Genomic DNA, 20560 nt, shown 5'->3' on the forward strand with positions numbered 1-20560 from the left:
TACCACTGCAACTTCGGCTGCCATTTGAATGGCGTGTAACAATTCCCTTATTCTCTCCCCGTTTTTCACTGGGGACCCTGAAGAAGTCAGGAAACCTCTCTGTGACCATAATTGCCCAAAGTCGTGCACAATTCCAAACCCGTACTGACTATCAGTGTAAATGGTGACTTTAATCAATGCAGACAGTTGACATGCTCTTGTAAGGGCTACAAGTTCTGCTACCTGTGCAGAATAGACTCCTTGAAGCCAGGACGCTTCCAAGACACCTGTTACAGTACATACAGCATATCCTGCTTTCAAAATTCCCATCCCATCTCTTAGACATGAACCATCAACGAAAACAATTTGGTCATTTTCATCAAGCTTAGTATCCTTAATGTCAGGTCGAGGTTTTGTGCAAAATTCAGTCACCTGAAGGCAGTCATGCTCGACGTCTTCAGCGTTCTCAATTTCAGCATTTTCACCGGGAAGCAGGGTTGCTGGATTCAACGTAGTGCACCTTTTCAGCTGCACATTCGGTGAGCCCAGAATTATCGTTTCATACCTTGTGAGTCTTGCTCCAGTCATGTGTTGCGTTCGGGAGCGGGTCAAGAGTATCTCAACTGAGTGAGGGACCATGACTGTCAATGGGTGTCCCATCACTATTCCTTCACTCTGAGTGAGGCTGATACCAACTGCTGCTACGGCGCGCAAACACCCTGGAAGTGCTGCTGCGACCGGATCCAAAGTAGCTGAAAAATACGCTACTGGTCTGTTTATGCCACCATGGGCTTGGGTCAAGACAGACAAAGAACATGCATCACGTTCATGACAAAACAATGTGAAAGGCTTTGTGTAATCAGGCATACCTAAAGCTGGAGCCCTGCACATGCATTCTTTCAATTCAATAAAGGCATCCATCTCATCTCCTTTCAGCTCAATTTGATCCAAGGCATCCTTCTGGGTCAGCTTCAGTAAAGGCTTTGCTGGAGTTGAGAAGTTGGGAATCCACTGACGACAGTAGCCCACCATTCCCAAAAACTTCCTCACCTCCCTCCTTGTCTTTGGTGGACTCATTTGAAGTACACTCGTTATCCTTTCCTTCATTATTCTCCGTGACCCTTTCTCTATCTGGTGACCCAAGTATTTCACTTTCTTCTGACAGAACTGCAATTTGGAAGGAGACACCTTGTGTCCATTCCTTCCCAAATGGTTCAACAGAGCAATGGTATCGGCTGTGCAGCCACTTTCTGTCTTTGATGCAATCAGCAAGTCATCGATGTACTGTACTAGGGTTGACTCGAATGGCAATTCTAATGCTTCCAAGTCTTTCTTTAGAATCTGATTGAATATTGACGGTGACTCAGAAAACCCTTGAGGGATTCGACACCAACTGTACACTCTGTCTAAGAATTTGAAACAAAAGAGGAATTGGCTGTCCTCATGGAGAGGCACCGAAAAGAAGGCTTGTGACAAGTCGATGACTGAGAACCACTCGGCATCGCAAGGGACTTGAAACATTATCACAGCTGGATTTGGTACGACAGGGCAGCATTTGACTATGATGTCATTTATTTTCCTCAAGTCCTGTACAATTCGGACCTTTCCACTCGGCTTTATTAGTCCCATGATTGGTGAATTACATGGACTGCTTAACACTTCTTTCAGTACTCCCTGCTTTACAAATTCGTCAATGAGTTGGGCAACTTTCATGAGGGTGTCTTGTGCCATGTGGTATTGTGGGGTCTGGGGAAAGGTTGCATTGGGCTTTACAGTCACTTTCACTGGTTCCACTCCTTTCATCAATCCCACCTTTTTCCCTGTCATATCCCACACTTCCCTTCCAACTGTTTCCCGTAATTCAGCTGGAATATCTTCTTCAGTTATCATCGGGAAAAGACAAATCAGAGGATACTCCTCATCGACAATTTCCATCTCATCCCCCTCTGCACTGTCCTCTTCTTCCCCATCACTGCTCGTCTGTATTTTAATTCCCTCGTTCGAACACATAATCGAACAACCCAATTTGCACAATAGGTCTCTCCCTAACAGTGCTATCGGGCTTGAGTCACATACCACAAATTTGTGTAACCCTTGATAGTTACCAATGCTGACTGGTACCGGATCTGTAATTGGGTTTGTCAGGTGCCTGTTTGCTACTCCCACCACTTGAACTGTTCTCCCTGAGAGTGGCAAATTTGGTACTTCAATGCTCTTAACAGTTGAACGTGTGGCTCCTGTGTCAACCAAGAATGAGACACGATGACCAATTACTCTTCCCTCCATGTACGGACCCTTTTGATCAACTTCCAAGGATGCTGCAAGCACACAATCTCCTTCCTCTCCTGAACTTTCACTCTCCCATACATTGTTTATTCCACTCTCACTGTGTAATGGGAACTGTTGTACGGTGCCATTTGTATTCATTACTTGACCCGAGACCTGTGGAGGAACCATCACTTGCTGCTGACTCATTGGTGCCAAAGGTATTTGCATTTGCTGATTAGGTACCATGGGAAACTGCTGTTGCATTGGCTGCATTTGCGTCATCTGCATACGGGGCATCTGCATCTGCTGCGGCTGCATGGGCTGTAATCCCTGTAGCTGATTTATGGTCTGAAAATTTGGGTTTGGACCTCTCATTTTTGGTCCCCTCATTGTCTGAAATGCATTGACATCATTGTTTTGCTGACCAACACCTGCACCTTCCTGCACCACCATTGGGCACTCGCGTTTCCAATGACCGACAATTCCGCACACGTGACACGGCATCACCTTTTTCAATGCCTGCACACCATTCGGAGTCACAACAGTGTTCAAATCCGGACCATTATTCACAAAACCTCCTCTGCCTCTGCCTCTCGCCTGTGGCTGAAACGCCATATTTCCCTGCAACTGCGGCTGCGGTTGCGGTACCTGTTGTTGGAACCCTTGCAACCCTTGCAAACCTTGCAGACCTGTCTGAGCTGCTTTAAGCTGCATCATCATCACTTTCTCTTTTAACTTTTTCTGTTTCACTTCAATTTCGTCGCTACAGTATTTCGCATAATTCAACACCTCATCAATAGGTTTCGACTGCCAACAAATCAAATGCGACTTTATCATCTGACTTATCTCTGGTCTCAGCCCTTCCACAAATCTAAACACAAAATGAAGCATGTCCTTCGCCTCTATTGTTTCCGTGCCACTGTAGTTCTTGAACGCTTTCAACAACCTCTCATAGTAACTATGAATCGACTCTTTAGCCTCTTGGGCAGTTCGATCAATCTTCTGCCAATCCACATTTTTCGCGGCAACCTTCGTCTTCAAATGCTCAATCACCTTATAGTACAGGCTCATCACCATAGGTGATGGTGCACCCGTATCCCTGTCTCTCTCTGGTTCACTTGTCGGCCAACCTACAGCTCTTTTGCAATCCTCCCACAAATCTGCCGGAACCACAATCTCAAAGAGAGTGTTCAGGTCTTCCCAGAGACATTTTGCAAGCTTCACAAACCTGTCAGTCTGTTGATACCATTCGATCGGTTTCTCTCTCAGTTTGGGAAAATCATCCGTAAAAGACTGAATGTCGCTTCTGTGCCATGGTACATGTATTAATTTTCCCCCTGCTGTCTCCCTCATTGGTAACATGGTTACTGCATCACTACTCTGTGGTCTTTTCTCGTTGAGCTCTGGGACACTGTCTTTCCTCTTTTCCTTTCTCTTTACCCATCTGCTTTCCCATTTGTCTAAGCACCTCCACACTTGTGCACTCTGCAACAATTCTCTAAGGTGCGCCTTCATGCCTGCTGACCTCATGTGTTCAAAATCTGTGGTCCCGAAATCCAACCTGTAGCTCCTGCTCAAGTGTTTCGTCTTATCTATATCAACCCCGTTTTTGTCAGCTATTTCTTGCAAGCTTCTATGTACCTTGTTCACTTCTCTCGTAATCCTGGGACATAGATACCTCAGCTCTTCTTCCGAGTAGGACTCTAACCTATTCACACCCATAGTCCCTTCCACCAATTCTTGTGCTTCCATGTTCAACCTGACCCTATTCAGATAATCTTCTCCCTTCCCACTGGCTGAGCTTTGTGTGGAATTCAGACTGTTGAACCACTGTGTCAGCTGTTGCGCATTCAACCCCATCAGTGTAGCATTCACGTCGACTGCCATTGATGGTTGCGGCAACTTTTCAGTGTTCGATGTCAGAGGTATTATCAGTGGGGGGCTCGACCTCACCACTGTCGACTGAGCACATATGGGACTAAACTCCATCAAGGACCCAGATCCAGTTGGCTGAGCCGCTATCGGAGTTATCCCTGGAGTGTTTTCTATGCACCTCCTTTCTGTCCCATTCTGCAGCATTGATCCCTGAGCTCATACCCAAGTTAGGCTGACTGTACAAAGGTACCGGTGGACCTACAGTAATGGGTAGTGATATCGCATCTGGGTTCTGTCCATTTCCCATGTTCTGAGACATGTTCATTCCCACACTATGGGTCATCATTGCCGGCATGCCCATCTGACTCCCCGTCATCTGAGCATGTGCGTTTCCCCCCTGCATCTGCTTTTGAGGCCTCAAAAACTGGGTTGATTCAGCTTGTGCCAGTGTTGGGTTGTGACCATTCTGTCCTCCCATTACGGTTGGATCTAAAATCATTCCTGCACTGTTGTCACTGCTGTAGTACCTTGGGATCTGCGGCTGATAATTCTCTGCTGGTTTCAATATGGGCACATCTGGATATATTCTCCTAACCTGCGGTATCTGCGGGGTGAACAGTAAACTCGGGTCCTTAGATCCCGATGATGCTCCTGAACTCTGAGTTTCACTGTTCTGTACCGGTGCCGGAGGGGCAGAACTGGTACTTGGACCTTGTCCACTCTCTGCATAAGGTGGTGGACGGTCGTTCAGCAATTGCATGATTAACTCCTCATCCTCTAACTCCTCTTCTCTTCTCAACTTTTCCTCGTCCTCTCTATCCTTGGAACACCTCCTGTTTGTCTTACAGGTAGCTTTCTTACCTGTCTCCTCTTCTTCCTTAGTAATTGCGGGAAACAATTTTATCCCCTGCAATACATCTGACCTCCACACCTTCTGTGCATTATCCCACCTAGCGTCCGCTAGTGTCTTTTCTACCTTTCTTATCCTGGTCTCGAACTTATTTTGCTGTTGCTGTCTAGCCATCAGTTCCCAAATTGCTAAAGCCTCAAACTGTGCTGGCCTTGGAGGTACCTTCATGTCGTACATCGCGAATCTCAAATTCTCTAGGATCCTTATATTGAATGTCCCATGGATCGGGAACGCTACGCTCCCATGTTTCTCTGTCAATTTGTGCCATTGCTTTAGCCAAAGGCACGGAGCTACCCCCTTTTCCTCCATTACAATGTAAGCTGGTGTACCTTCGGGCGGCGTCTCTTCTACGCTCGCTTTAATGTAAGACTCCCCCTTCATCGCGCTCTTTAATGCTTTAAAAAATTTCATTTTTTCTCGTCTTTTGTTTCACAAAATTTGTAATCAATAGGTGACTTTAATTCCCGGAATACTCTTCGCTTGCCTTTCCCCTTCCAATCGAGCCCCACGGACTGCGTCCAATCCGTGCGCGACCCTTCTCTGCAACCAACCTATCCCAGCGCGGCTCCTAGTGACGTCACACTCACACACTGCGGCTGACAAAGCCTCGCGGCTAGTCCTCCTTCACTCAGCTCCTCTCGTAACAACTTCTTGCATGTATCGCGAGCTACCAAAAAAATAATAATAAAACAGATCTGTCGGTTTACTACAGGAAGGGTAACACAATCGCTTCAGGACCTTAGGGATTTTTCACTAGCCTCGGCAGTTATTCCATCTTTCTCGGTCCCCACGTTCGCAAGCAAATCTGACCCGCAGACTGCTCTCAACTTGTCAGTGATCTATTCTAGTGCACTTAGAATTTTGTCAAAGCCCGAAGTCGAAGTTTCTTTCACTCCCTTAACACACGTACCGACTCGTTGACCACGCCCGATCAACCTACTAAACCGACCAGACCACAACATAAAACAAGTGTCTCATACACTTTTCAACATACTCCGGAGTCTCTTGACCTCGCAGGGCCCGTCTCAACAACAACAACCACGTGGACCTTTTTATGCACGAAGCGCCACATGCACATGAAGTTCGACGACTTCCCTACTCTCACACTCGGAGTCGCACCTCCGCTATTTCTATGAAGTTCGACGACTTCCCTACTTCTACACTCGGAGTCGCACCTCCGCTATTCTCTAAAATCCTCGCAACCTTTTCACACAATCTGCGGCAATAAGCTGTGCAAGCGCAAAACCCTAACTTCACTCATACCGTCACTAGTACCACCAACGCCGATTCCACACCTCCATTCTCTCCATTCGCAAGCTCCGAGATCCCGGGAAAGTCGCGGGGGACTTAGCCCATCATCATTTCCTCAATCTGTTTTACCCAAGAAAATCTAATTCAACTTCTCGAGTGGGATCTCAAGAGTCGAAACCGTTAATCCAACACCATGTACTTTAAGATTGATGGGTCCCAAAAGGCGAAACCATCCTCTGCTACCATCTACTGATAGAGCGTTCCGTACTAGTAATTTACCGGTACTTTGGAAGCTCTTTAGGCCGATGAATCTTTTGGCTAAGTGGGACTCCCTTCACCAGAGATCAACCAATTAATCAGATCAATAATCAATAACGAACATAAGCAATGCCCTGATCAACATAACACTTAACAAATAATCCAGAATACATTTCGGAGAACCCTGACCTTTCAGTCAGGAATAACCACACCAGTTTATTCAAAGTTAGTGAATTTATTTCCCTATATTAACAAAGCTAGCACAATATAGATGTGTCTCAACACCAAATGATAAACGTAAATGAACATTAATAGCTGTCCATAACGACGAAACAGGTGCAATCTATGCAGCATTTGAATAACAAGGCATTCAATGATAGCAATGCAAATCACTAAAACTATAATCTGTAATGAGCTAATTGCATACATTTAGTCAGCATAACAAGGTCTCAAATTGCATCGTGCGACAAAAGGAAACCTCATCTAACCTCGAATTAGCATCGGCATGTAGGACTTCATGCAAAAACAATTTAGCGACATTAATTTAGAAAAACTCCTAACTAGGGCTCTTATCAAAAATCAGCAGTTGGTTACCTAAAAAGGAAACACAATGCAATTGTACAATTTCCTTTCATATTTACCAATTACAATCAGCATTCAAGGAAGTCTTCGTCTCACAGGTACCGTTTCTCGATCAGCATGGGACGGGGCAAAGGGGCAGGGGTGGACGGGGCAGTTGCCTCACGGCGGCAAGATAAACTACTACTTCATGTAAAGGGACAAGTCAAAGTTAAAGTCTCTAGGGTAAGAATCATTTAAGTCTCTTTCTCTCGATTAGAGAAAGCATCAAAGTCTCTCAAAATGGCGTCGCAGCAAGGTGGGCCATAATAGCTGCAAAATGGCGGGTAACGGCAATAATGGCTGCAATGGCTACTTTCTTCTCGTGCACCTGGTTTAAATAGACAACAGTTCAAATCCAGTAGGGTCTTCCATTGGAGGGTTCATAGGTTGGCTTCAAATTGTCCAATCAAAAACAACAGTTCTCAAGCTTTTACTTAAGCATACATTATCCTTGGAGACGGGTACGCAAGTTGCAACATTTTATACCAATTAACTCATTTTCAGAGCTTCCATTGTCCGCACCTGCAGATTGACCTTGGAGCAAAGAGAAAAATGCCAGGCTGGCACGAAACCTTAAGATAAGCATGTGAACGATCTCAGTGGAAAAGTACAGCTTCAAGCAGAAATACACGTTTAATAGCACATTGGAAAAATATGAGCATCTAAATCGTGAGACCAGGCAACTAGGCCGAAGCCTGCACTAAAGTAATGCTAAGCTAAAACATGTCAAACAAGCAAATCATAGCACACGTTTATGATTATGTCGGATTAGTGCAATTCTAATACGTCACGTTATATAAAGCACACTTATAAATGTTGGCAAACTACTCTGAGGGCACATTTTGTCCCCGTACAATCTTTATTAGTTCGGTTAAAGTCACACATGATTATTGCAGCACTACGTTTATGCGCTAATAAATGTAAAACCTTCATTTCAGCTTCATCACCTCCATGCTGTGAATTCCTGGACACATCTAGCTGTTTATTTGCACTCAGAGTAAGCCGTTGAGAGGAACATAATGCGTTGTTCTCTGAAAGAAAAGAAAGCTGGATATGTGAAGGTTAATGCACATGGCCTAAAGATTTGTGTCTGACCTACACAACATAAGGTCAACTCCCTCTAAGATATCTGTTGGGTTTGACTGGTGCTCGTGGGTGGAACGTGGAGGGTGGCAGCTCGTGGGTGCGACAATGAGGGTTTGTAGGAATGTGGAATGTAGAGTAGAACGTGTATGTTTTGACATTAGATAGTTGTTGTTCTCCTGGCTGCCCTGCTAGTTGCTACGATTGAAGTAAATCTTACCTTGAGCACATTCGGGATTTATGTGATTCTTTCCGGACCCCTCACGTCAATATCCTTGTTGTTTTAACTTGCTTGTGACATCTTGTGTATGCACACATCTCAACTCACCCTCATTTGATTGCTGCTACCCTCCAATTCTACTTATTTCCACCTTCCAAACAAGTGAAATGCCTCCCATAGACTTAAGTGAGATCACCCACCGTGAAAATAAGCCCCACAGTCCCAAAAACAAAATAAAATGGTCATGTACGTTAGTTTTTAAGGATTTTTCCTCCAGGACCTCTCAAACCCACCCTCCTTGGGGCGAAAGGATGCTACCACTGGCTTGTAGTTTGGTACTTCACAACTCTCAGTTCATGGCCTTTCACAGGTGGTGTGTCCTAGGGGTCCTTGCACACACCCAGGTGCAGCCTCTCTTGTCTCATCTTGTGTCTTTGTGTTACATACTGGTGCAGTATTTCTGAAGCTCTGGCGCTGATTGTGGCACTTGGACCAGGCCTGTTGGCTGAGATTCTATGTCAGGACCACAGGTTCAGATTATGCTTCTCTTTCTTTACTACTCAAAAAACAGCAGCCAATCACAAAACTGAAAACTTCAACTACATTTCCCAATATGCTTAGCACAATATGTCCACCAATCACATCCCCCCAGCCCCTATTGGAGTCCTTAACACCATCTTGAACTCCTCTTTCTTTGCTGCTCGAGCATACAAGATAAGTGCCTCTCATTTCCCTTACAATTTCTATCTGACTGGTATTGAAATGCTGTCAAGCTATAATGTTTATCTCATAATTGCCCGTGCCGCGATCATTAGGTTGTGACCGGACGGCTCGCGGCTGTAGAGCGACCGCCTTACCGTGTTTTTTCCTCCTACGCAAGCCGGCTGATTCCTCAGCCAGGCGCGGTGGAGCTCCGTAGCAGGTGAGCATTTGCCAGCGTGTCGTGTACTGGGTTGTACTACTTATTTTCCTTCCCCCCTGCACGGCGAGTCCAACGCTGGCCTGGAGTCACCCCCTCATCGGGCCCGGGTGAAGAGCCAAGGACGAACGTGTAGCCCAATTGGGCTATCCTAGTAGGATTGGACTACGCGCAGACCTACATTGATTTCTCCTCCTCCGTGCGCTGACCCGACGTCGGGAATTGCGAGCATTCTTGGCATTCCTGTCAGCGCGGTAGACGCTGTACTCAGGCTGCAACAACAGAGTAGGCCCTGCAATAGAGCCGAGTGCACGCTTGTGAATCAATTTATTTAGATCATTTTGTGGCTCTCCCGGACGCCCTCCTTTTACATGGGGGGCTGCAATAATTAACAGACTGCTAACTCTGAGGAGCCTGTTTATTGTACATTGCACTAGGGGAGGCTCCCCCTGCAGTTAACATCCAGGGACCATCTGGATATAGATTACCTACTTTTGCAGCAACCTTACATTCAACATGACCAATTGGGTGCCCTTTGAGGAGGAGGAGTATGGGCAGTATTATGAGGACAGTCAGTTCTTGGGTGACGGTCTGTCTGAGGCAATCAACGCCTCAGTTCAGCAGTCAGCAGGGCACTCGCAGCTTCTGTCCCTCAGAAGATTAGTCAAGCATTGGTGGTGGCTCTAAAACCTATAACCCAACAATTAGAGCACTTTGCAAAAAAGCAGGGTCTGGTTCCATTATCGGAGGGCAGTTCGGCGGAAGGGAGCTCTTCTCTTCCCGGCAAATCTAAGGACACCTCCCTCTCTTGGCCTCACAATGGAGCCATGGCAGCTCTAAACCAACCCTGTGCGAGTGACCATCAATATTGCTCTGTCCCTTCCATCTCTAAAGAATTCCCTAAGGGAGCTAATGCCTCATCAGATTTGGAACCCAGTGACTCTGATTCCTCTCATTCCAGCACCTCCCTGCGCAAGCGCAAAAGAACAAGGAAGGTGGGTTCCTTCAAAGCACAGGAGCTTTCCGTTTTCCCTCCCAACCTGTTTCAGTTCAACCCATTCAGCCGACTGGGCCCCTGCGCAGGCTATAGCGGAGTACTTGCATGATAAGCTGCGCAAGAGCTTTGACAAGGAGGTCCGCGATAGGTTGCGTGCCGAATGTCCTAGGCCCAAAATCCCAAATGAGGTGGCAGAAACACCCAAGATTGATGCCAGCATGTTAACATTCCTGAAACAAAATTGCCAAAGATCCGAAGAAAAGGATCGACCGAGCGTGGCGCTCCTGCCAGGATAAGCTTCTGGATTCATCGGGTCCCCTGGCAAAAATCCTTGAAATGGCTTTGAGGGCCAAGGAAACCAGCACTCCTATCGACCCCCACACCCTGGCCGAGTGGACTCAGAGGGCGATATGCCTGCTAGGCAACGCCAACTGCACCATATCGTCAGAAAGGCGCAAATCCCTCCTCATGAGGATTGACTCTAATTTGACAGAACTTGCCGCTGCAGATGCGGGCCCCCTGACCGAAGGTCACCTCTTCGGCGACAAATTCCTAAAAGATATTGCAAAATATGTCACCACGTTTACAACATTGGACAAGGTGCAAACTAATTAAAAAAAAGTGTTTCACTCTGGCCTCTTTGGCCGGGCCGGACGAGGCAGTGGCTGCTCATCAGGCCGTGCATACTTTCAAGGTCCCCAAAGAGGATCTTTTAATCGAGGGCAAGACTACACCCGAGGTGGCACTTTCTTCCCATCTGGTTTCCAACGACGCAGAGGCCAGCGAGGAGGTGCAAGGAATAGCGCCCAAGCAAGTTTTTCAGCAGGTAAGACTTCTGGATTCCTCTCACATCCAGTTGGGGGGTTGAGTGCAATTCTGTTTACACAATTGGCATTGTGTGACTCAAGATGCATGGGTATTGCAGACTGTGCAGGGTTTTCGCTTAGAATTTACCAGACTCCACGACAACGGACTCCTCCTCCTCCTCTGTGTTTTTCCCTACAAGAGGCCAATTTTATAGATCTAGAAATCGAGGCTTTGATGCAGAAACGGGCGGTAGCCTTTTGCGAACCCCATCCTGCTGGGTTTTTCAGCAAAATTTTTCTTGTACAAAAGCGGGGAGGAGGACACTGTTTAGTGCTGAACCTCAGAGAGCTCAATTATTTCATTGTTTATCAGCACTTCAAGATGGAGGGCCTTCATCTACTACCAGATTTACTTCAGACCGGAGACTGGTTGATGTGTCTAGATCGAAAGGACGCCTATCTAACGGTTCCCATTTGGCATCCTCACAGGAGGTTCCTCCAATTCAGATGGAGGGACAAATGGCTGGAATATTTGGTTCTGCCTTTCGGGCTTTCATCAGCACCTCAACTGCTCAAGCCGGTGGTAGCTCACTTGCGAGAGAAAGGGATTCGGATGATAATATATCTCGACAATATTTTGATCATGGTTCAACAACTCAGACTCATGAAAATATCTCTTGCAGGATCTGGGGTTTGTTATAAACGAGGACAAGTTGAGCCTTGTACCCACCAGAGCGGTGGAGTTACTGGGGTTTGTGATCAACTTGGAGACATCGCAATTGATCCTTCCCCGGGCCAAACTTCCGGACATCAAGAGAGAGTTGAGGGTAGCCTTAGCGCAACCCTCACTGTCCCTGAGAAAAATATCACGCATTGTGGGCCTCTTAGCATCCTCGATTTTGGCAATATTCCCGGGGCCTTTACATTACCAAGCCTTGCAGAGGCTCAAGATTCAACACCTGCAGAGAGGTCTGGCATATTCGGAGCAGGTTCCCCTGACAGAGGAGGCCAGAACAGAACTCAGGTGGTGGCTGAAGCAGGTGCATCCCTGGAAAGGCAGAGCTATTTTCAGTTCCCAACCGGAGGCGATAATAGAGTCAGATGCCAGTCGGTGGGGCTGGGGAGCTCAATAAGGGGATATCTCAATGGAGGGCAGATGGTCTCAACAGGAACTCCGGTTACATATCAACTGTCTGGAGCTACTAGCAGGATCTTTTGTGATCAGGACCTTGTCTCCCAAGAAAGTCTTGTGCTCCATTCTGTTAAGGATGGACAACATCTGGGCAGTCCGCTATATCAACAAGTTGGGGGGTACAAGTTCGCCCCTTCTGGCAGAGATAGCCAAGGATTTCTTGCATTATTGCTTGACCCACAAGCTGGTAGTGGTAGCAGAGTACATCCTGGGACAGACCAATGTAATAGCAGACAGGAACTCCAGGTACCTCCGAGATCACAGCGACTGGAAGCTTCTTCCGCAGCTATTCCAGTTGAACCAAGAGATATGGGGTCGGTGCAAGAGAGATCTCTTTGCCTCCCACCTGAAACAGCAGTTGGAAGAGTTCTTCAGATAGAGGCCAGACCCTCTCGCAAGGACCACGGATGCCTTTTCCCAAGACTGGACAGGGGAGCTCAATTATGCCTTTCCCACCTTTGCGATGATACTGAGAGTAGCGACTCAAATCAAGAAGCTGGCGGCGGAAGTGGTGTTCATCACTCTGGTTTGGAAGGTGCAACGTGGTTTCCACTGCTTCTAGAGCTAGCCTGTGACTGTACCCTGCTTATTCCGTGGTCGCAGGAGATGCTATTGGGACCCCAAGGAGAGCTGCACCCTCTAGTAGTGGAGAGGCAGTTGCATCGGATGTCTTGGAGGCTTTCAGGCAGCAGTGGTTCTTGTCAGGCTTTTCGGACATGGCTGCAAGCTTTGTCAGTAAAGCATGGGCACCGTCTACTAGGAAGAGATACTCGTCAGCAAGGAGATCTTAGCGGGGTTGGTGCTTGGGAAGGCACGTGGATCCCGTGGCAGCAGGGATAGTGGAATTAGTAAACTCTTTATCGCAGAAATGGGTGGAGAGCCTCTCTTACAGGTCAGTAAATAATTTTTGTTCCACCATTTCAGCAGGACACGTTAAAGTGAATAATAATCCGGTTGGAATGCATCCCGTCATTTCTAAGCTTCTTAAGGGCATTAGAGTGTCTAATACTCCAAAGCCGAAATATACGTTTTTGTGGGATGTCAACCCACAAAATATTGTGGGTTGACATCCCACAGGCATTCAATGGGTGGATTACTAAAACCTTAGATATAATATTCCCTTATTCAACCAAAGCAGGAACCCGACGAAAGAAAAATGCTCCTTGGTTTTCCTCTCACCTTCACATATTCAAAAAAGTCTGTAGGCGCCTGGAAAGGAAATGGAGAAAATCATATGATCCCTCTTTAAAGAGGGAGTATAGAAAGACAATCAGACACTTCCATTTAGAAATTAAATCAGCACAGTCCACTTACTATGCATCAAGAATTGAACAGTCCTCTAACTCACCTAAGAAGATCTTTCAAATACTTAGAGGTGGCACAGCCTATTACGCATAGTGAGCTTTTGGAGGCCTCCAAAGCACATAGTAATAACTTAGCACTTTACTTTCAACAAAAGATAGCAGACATCTATTCGGCCTTTTCTGGAAACTTATATTACGCTTCTAATACTATGTCAGAACACCCCACATGGTATTTCACTTTCACATTTCGCTCCCCTTACCGAGGATTTGGTATCCAACTCACTACTTGCACTGAAATCAGGCTCTCCTCTTGATCCTGCCCCCCCCCAACATGTTCTTGCATTGAGTGCCTCTGTTATAGCACCGGTGGTCACCGACCTTCTGAATTCCTTCCTTAACAGGAGCATTGTTCCTGACCAATGGAAACATGTCATAGTCAAGCCCCTATTGAAAAAGCCTCACCTTGATGCAGGCCTTCGGAATAACTACAGACCTATCTCAATGTTACCAGCAGTGTCTAAACTAATTGAAAAGCATGTGAACATCCAGCTGTCTTGTTTCCTTGAAGATAATGACATTCTTTATCCCACTGAGATGGGTTTTAGGCCACTCTGTAGCACAGAGTTGACATTGCTAGCAGGCACTGTGAGACTAGATGGCTCCTTGATCAAGGTGGTGCAACAGAAATTATCCTTCTTGACCTCAGTGCGGCTTTTCACACTATGGATCACAGTATACTTCTTTTAAGATTGGCGGACCTTGGAATTACAGGCAGTGCTCTGAGCTGGCTTTTCTCCTTTTTAGAAAGGAGGACCTTTCAGGTATTGGACTTGTCCTTTCTATCTAACCCACTATCGATCAACTGTGGGGTACCCCAGGGTTCTTCCCTTAGCCCCCACCTTGTTCAATATTGACATGTTTCCACTCGGAGAGATTGTGAAGCCTTACGGTCGGTCAATAGTGTCATATGCAGATGACACTCAGCTGGTAGTTTCATTTTCCACCAACCACTCTGCACTCATACTTTGCCTCCAAGCAGTAACCAGATGGATGTCAGAATGTAAGCTTAAACTTAACGAAGATAAAACTGAAATAATGGTACTATGACATTGTCCCCAAATGGGGCTTCATCCTCACATCTTGGATCCATTAAGGAACCTGCCTTCACCTAAAGAGAATGTCAAGAGCCTAGGTGTCTGGTTGTACCCCTGGCTCACAATGGATTATCATGTAAAAAAGATCTCCGCAACCTATTTTAGTCTGTTTAAACTGTTGAGAAACTCTTCAGAATTCTTCCATTTGTAGCTAACTGACTTATCGTTCAGCCCCTTATTAATTCTCGTCTTGACTATGGTAAAGTATTGTATTTCGGCTCTCCAATGTATGTAAGTAGGAAATTGCAGGTGGTTCAGAATACTTCCGCCTGGCTCCTTCTAGACATACCTAGACATATGTCTGCTAAAGAGGCTATCTTCTCTCTTCATTGGCTTCCTGTGGCACAGCGCATAAAATTCAAAGCTCTGTGCTATATTCACAGATCCCTACATAACAGAGGTCCTTCTTTGTTAAGGCCCTTAGCCTCTTTTTTACCCCCTCTGCAGCTTAGATCTTTGGCGGTGGCGCTAGTTAGACCTCCCCAATTGTAAAAAAGGTCACATGGGGGGGAAGCTCAATGGCCTTTTTAGGAGGCAAATTATGGAATTCATTACCTCTCTGCCTCCGGTTGGCCAGCCATGAGCTCTCCTCCTGTCGATTGCTTAAAACTTGGCTTTTTCGAGCTTAACCGTTCTACCATGTTCTGAAAATTAGTGCTGGGAGGCCTTCGGGTAGCCATGTGCTTTATAAATTCTCTTAACATAACATAACCTAGTGCTTAAGTTGTTTGAGAGATGGCCCGAGAACATTTACTTGACTAGGAAACAAATATCGGCCAAATTAGCAATGCTTTTATGCCTTGCAGCATGTCGACGGTCTTCAGATGTGAAAGCTCTGGATCTTGCAGGTAGAGTGTTTACACTGGAAGGTGTCTCTTTCAGTATTACTAGAAGGACGAAAACGATGTCTACATGTATAGAGTACTTTGCATACCCCTTCATTACAAAATTGTATGTTGTAAATTGCTTGAAACAATATGAAGAATGTACTAGAGCATTCAGGTCAGATGTGGAAAGTCAATTACTGATTTCATTGCAGAAACCTTTCAAACCTGTGTCTGCTGCGACCATTGCCAGATGGCTAAGAGGGGTGATGGTCGAGGCAGGAATTGATGTTGAACAGTTTGGAGCTCATTCGATTAGAGGAGCGATGGCTTCCAAATCTGTAGCGATGGGAGTAACAGTGCAAAATATTATGAAATAAGCTGATTGGTCTTCAGATTCTACTTTTAGGCAGTTTTATTATAAGCCGGTGGGTGATATTGCAACAAGAGTTTTTCAATCAGCTTTGAACTAACATAATCTGAGTCTCCGGTCCTGACATAGCATGGAACATGTGCTAGCATTTGCTCCAAGAATTTTCAATTCTATTAAGGACACGGAGGTGAGGATTATCCCACCCAGTTGTTGATCTGATAATGTATGATTAAGTCAGTATATAAAGAGTAATCTATGTGTAATATCAACTTTATCCCACCCAGATAATTTAAGTGACGAATTGGAAGTTATCTAAATGTTCTGTCTTGTTTCTTAGGATTGGAACAAAAAGCGGAATGAAAAAAGGACTTGTTGAACAAGAAGTTGAAGTGTCCGAGTTTGATATTGAGATGGACCAAAACGTTTCATAGGGATTCGTCATGTTGACGTCCTGCAAGATCATTGTAAGCAGTTCATCGACCAAGATACAGTTCCTCTGAGCAAAGAAAGAGGAGTTCAAGATGGTATTAAGGACTCTAATAGGGTGTAGGGGGATGTGATTGGTGGACATATTGTGCTAAGGATAATGGGAAATGTAGTTGAATTTTTCTGTTTTGTGATTGGCTGCTGTTTTTTGAGTAGTAAAGAAAGAGAAGCATAATCCTCGCCTCCCTGTGGAATTGAAAATTCTAGTCGTGAGTGCTAGCAAATTTTTCATTCTAGTGCAGAGTCCCCCCCAACATGTAACACAGGATCACAAGCGTTAGCATTTGTTACCCCTAGGCTTGTTTGACACCTCTACCAGCCTGGCCAGTATTTTTATGCCAAAACAGCTATAAAAATATAATTAAAAATCTGTACTTTTTTCAGTATAAATTTAATGCAAGAATTCCAATGCAAGTCAGTCCTAAAATACTTTTAAAAGAAACAAGGGCAACAGTGCTGAGCTCAAAGTGCTTTTAAGGGTTTTACACGAACTGTTATTCAAGCATCAGCTCCTGGCCCTTCCAGAACCAGTGAGCGCCGCCCCCTGCAGTGGGTCAGTATCTTTCTACTGCGCATGCCAAAGGGAGAGGTAGCTGCTGTTTGAGCATGCGCGGATACAGTGTCTATACTGTGAGCATGCGCAGTTATAACATCCTTACCCCGCGCTTGCGCACTGGCCCCGTCTCCATCCCTCCATGTCCAGGCTCATGTCCGTCCCTGGGTTGTTTCTCCTCCTGCTGCAGCTCACAGGGCACTCTTTCCTGTCTGAGCATGCGCAGTACACCTTAGTCTTTCCGTAAGCATGCGCAGTTATAACGTCACATTTCCGCGCGTGCGCACTGGCCCCGTCTCCATCCTTCCATCTCCAGGCTCGTGTCCGTCCCTGGGTTGTTTCTCCTGCAGCTCACGAGGCGCCGTTTCCTGTCTGAGCATGCGCAGTACACCTTAGATTTTCCGTAAGCATGCGCAGTTATAACGTCACATTTCCGCGCGTGCGCACTGGCCCCGTCTCCATCCCTCCATCTCCAGGCTCATGTCCGTCCCTGGGTTGTTTCTCCCGCAGCTCACGAGGCGCCGTTTCCTGTTATAACGAGAAAGAACGCGCAAGAGAAACGAGCGACAGGAAACCATAAAAAGTGAGTGATGTTGTGAGGGTGACTCTCCGTGCTGCAGGAGGGCGGGTCTGCGGTGAATATTAGAGACATCCGAGCAGAGGCCCCCGAGCTGCTTCCTTCCTGCGGGGCCGAGGCCGGGCCTGGGCTGCTGCCGGGGCCCTGGGAGGACGGGAGCCGGAGGCCGCCCCTCTCCGCTCTAGTCTGTGTCAGAGAGCAGAGTGGGATATGTGTGAAGGAATGTAACTCTGTATTCACCGTATTATTCAGCCGGCAGCCTGGTACAAATAGGGACTCTCCACTCCGCGGGAACCAAAAACCGAAGTGTAGCAGGAACCCTTTCAGTCCTTGGCTTTAGTTTTGTAATTCATTTTTTTCAGGTGTGTTAGTGCATTTGGTGTAAGTCCACTGAAGCAGAACTGCAGTTCTTTGATTTCACTTTTGTGGGAAGTGAAAGCTTTGACCGGGAAACTAAGGAGGACCCGTGACTAGACCGCCTCTGTTAACCCCGTTCTAAAGACCCATTAATAGCTGCCACAGAGAGAACAGCTTTGTATCTGGATGTCCTCCTAAGCACACTTCTGTTGAAGCCGAGAATGAGGATCAAGAGGAAATGAGTTGTAGGTCGGAGGACGTGAACTTGAGGTGGGGAGATATGTGTTATGCTGCTGATTGCATGCAGGGCATCACAGGTGTTACTGATCTCAAGGCACCGGCTCATTCGTTTCAGACAGCTGTGCATGGCTTACGAAAGCACTGCAAATGCAACTAAATACAAATGAAGTAAACTGGATTCTTTGGTGTTTCAAAATATATCTATTAATGCGTTTACCATTTTTGATATAACAGCTTTGATTCCATATGACTCCATATCTTTTGAATGTTTCAAATCGTGACATAAATGAATATGTTTAAAATATTTTCCCCCGTTCAACTGATCATAAGGTTCTCTGGAGTCATATATGTGATCTAAAACAAGCCTCGGAAAAACGGTCTACACTTGGAATGGCACTGATTGATCGCTGGGGCCTCTGGCCTGTTGTATATATCATGCTCTCTCCATTGGCAACCCCCAAATATAAAAAAGTTCTATTTGAGTCCGTATCATTGGCTGAGTATTATCAACTCCTGAGCCTAGTGAGCTACAAGGAAATTCAAATTATTCCATATGAGTTACGGTAACACAGGTGAACCTCTCAAAATACCAGGTCAAACCTGTCCTGTGCGTCTGAGAGTTCCCAGCTCCATATAATAACACTTGTTGTTGCCCCTACTGATACTTAATTTCCTGCATATTCAGCAGCACCATGTTTGGTGTTTATCTAGAGTTCAACAACATGTATGTTGATTAACTGTAACTTAGGTTCTATAAGTACTGACTCTTAAGAAACTAGACAAATATACTCAGGGTAGCCTAAAAAGCCTGACTAAGATTCTGTGACTCCAACTTGACCAGGACGTGTACCGTCCAGGTCTTGGTTTCTGCCCCTGACCTAAGCAGTCTACTACCTTCTATGCTTTCTTTAGTTCCCACTGCAGGCCTAGCCATACCTCCCGGACCTTCAGGGCGCAACGCCCCAGCTCACTTTATTGCTGAGCCGGAAGAAACAGAACATGTTCAGAACAGCACGTCAGGCACAGCTTACCGAGCATGCGCAGAAAAGAGACCCAGCACTAAAGCGCATGTGCACTGAAGATGTCGTTTTTTTATGAACCTATGCGCAGGATAAAATTTTTTCTAGCTTTCGTGTCAAGAATTTTCAATTCTATTAAGAACACGGAGGTGAGGATTATGCTGTCTCTCTCTTTACTGTCCAAAACACAGCAGCCAATCAGTTAACGGTAAATGAAAAAACTACACATCCCATGATGCTAGATATATGATCACATGCCCCAATCAACAGCCATGACCTATGTCCATAAATACCATGGCCCCCAATGTCACTTCCTCTTTCTTTGTAAAAGTCAGCTAATCCTTAAAACTTCCGAACTGAAACTTCTTACGTAGGCGCCGGTTCAAAGAACTTCCAACCAGATTGGGATACATGAAGTTCAACAGTAGCTGGAAGCCAACGAACTTCCAAAGGAACTGATCTGCATATAGATGTCTTCACCTATCCACAGACGGAAAGAGTATTCAGGTAGTCTTCTGTTCAGACCCTATAAACATAAAATAATAAAAGGTAATATCTCACGCTAGTCAAAATAGTCTATAATACATTGAACTGACTAATATATTAAAAAAGGGAGGGTAAAATAAAATTAACATTCTTCATATGACATAAATATATTATTCATACATGACACAACCATATATCACAGGGAGGGATAATCCTCGCCTGCGTGTCCTTAATAGAATTGAAAATTCTTGATGCGAAAGCTAGAATTATTTTTATTCTATTACAGGACCGGAGACTCCGATTATGCTTGTTTAAAGCTGCTCAATTACTAGCGAAGCAACATTTACTACAGGTTTATGATAAAATTTACGAAACGTAGATTCAGAAGACAAGTCAGCTGCCTTTATAATGTCCTCTAGACGAGACCCTAAGGCATAAGATTTTGAGGTCATAGCCCCTCTAACAGAGTGAGCACCAAATTGACTGGTATCTATACCTGCTTCCTTCATTAACCATTTCACCCATCTTGAAAGAGTGGCAGAAGAGACCGGTTTAAAAGGTTTTTGCAAGGAAATTAGTAATTGACCATTAGCAAATTGTCTAAATTGATCAGTAGCCACTTCATAATCCTTCAAACATTGAACCACACGTAGTTTTTAATTATCCGGATACATTGGATAAGTTACTGACCTGCAATTAGTTTTTGTTCTTCGGGTAATAGTAAAGGTAACACCTTCAGGGGAATACACCCTACCAGACAAGTCCCAAGCCTTGACATCTGAAACCCTCTTACAAGAAATTAAACATA

At 45.6% G+C, this 20560-nt stretch overlaps 1 long non-coding RNA gene and 1 pseudogene across 1 annotated transcript in view; both read left to right on the forward strand.

Moving 5' to 3' along the window:
• LOC138248891 (zinc finger protein 585A-like) overlaps positions 1-20560 on the forward strand; it is a 201214-nt pseudogene that overhangs the window by 138262 nt on the left and 42392 nt on the right.
• Positions 17483-20560, forward strand: part of LOC138248895 (uncharacterized) — a 37982-nt gene continuing 34904 nt past the window's right edge. The window contains exon 1 of the long non-coding RNA XR_011194658.1: positions 17483-17656. This is a non-coding gene — a long non-coding RNA (uncharacterized lncRNA). The remainder of the gene's footprint in view (positions 17657-20560) is intronic.

The sequence above is a fragment of the Pleurodeles waltl genome, chromosome 8, assembly GCF_031143425.1.
Source record: "Pleurodeles waltl isolate 20211129_DDA chromosome 8, aPleWal1.hap1.20221129, whole genome shotgun sequence".
Lineage (NCBI taxonomy): Eukaryota > Metazoa > Chordata > Amphibia > Caudata > Salamandridae > Pleurodeles > Pleurodeles waltl.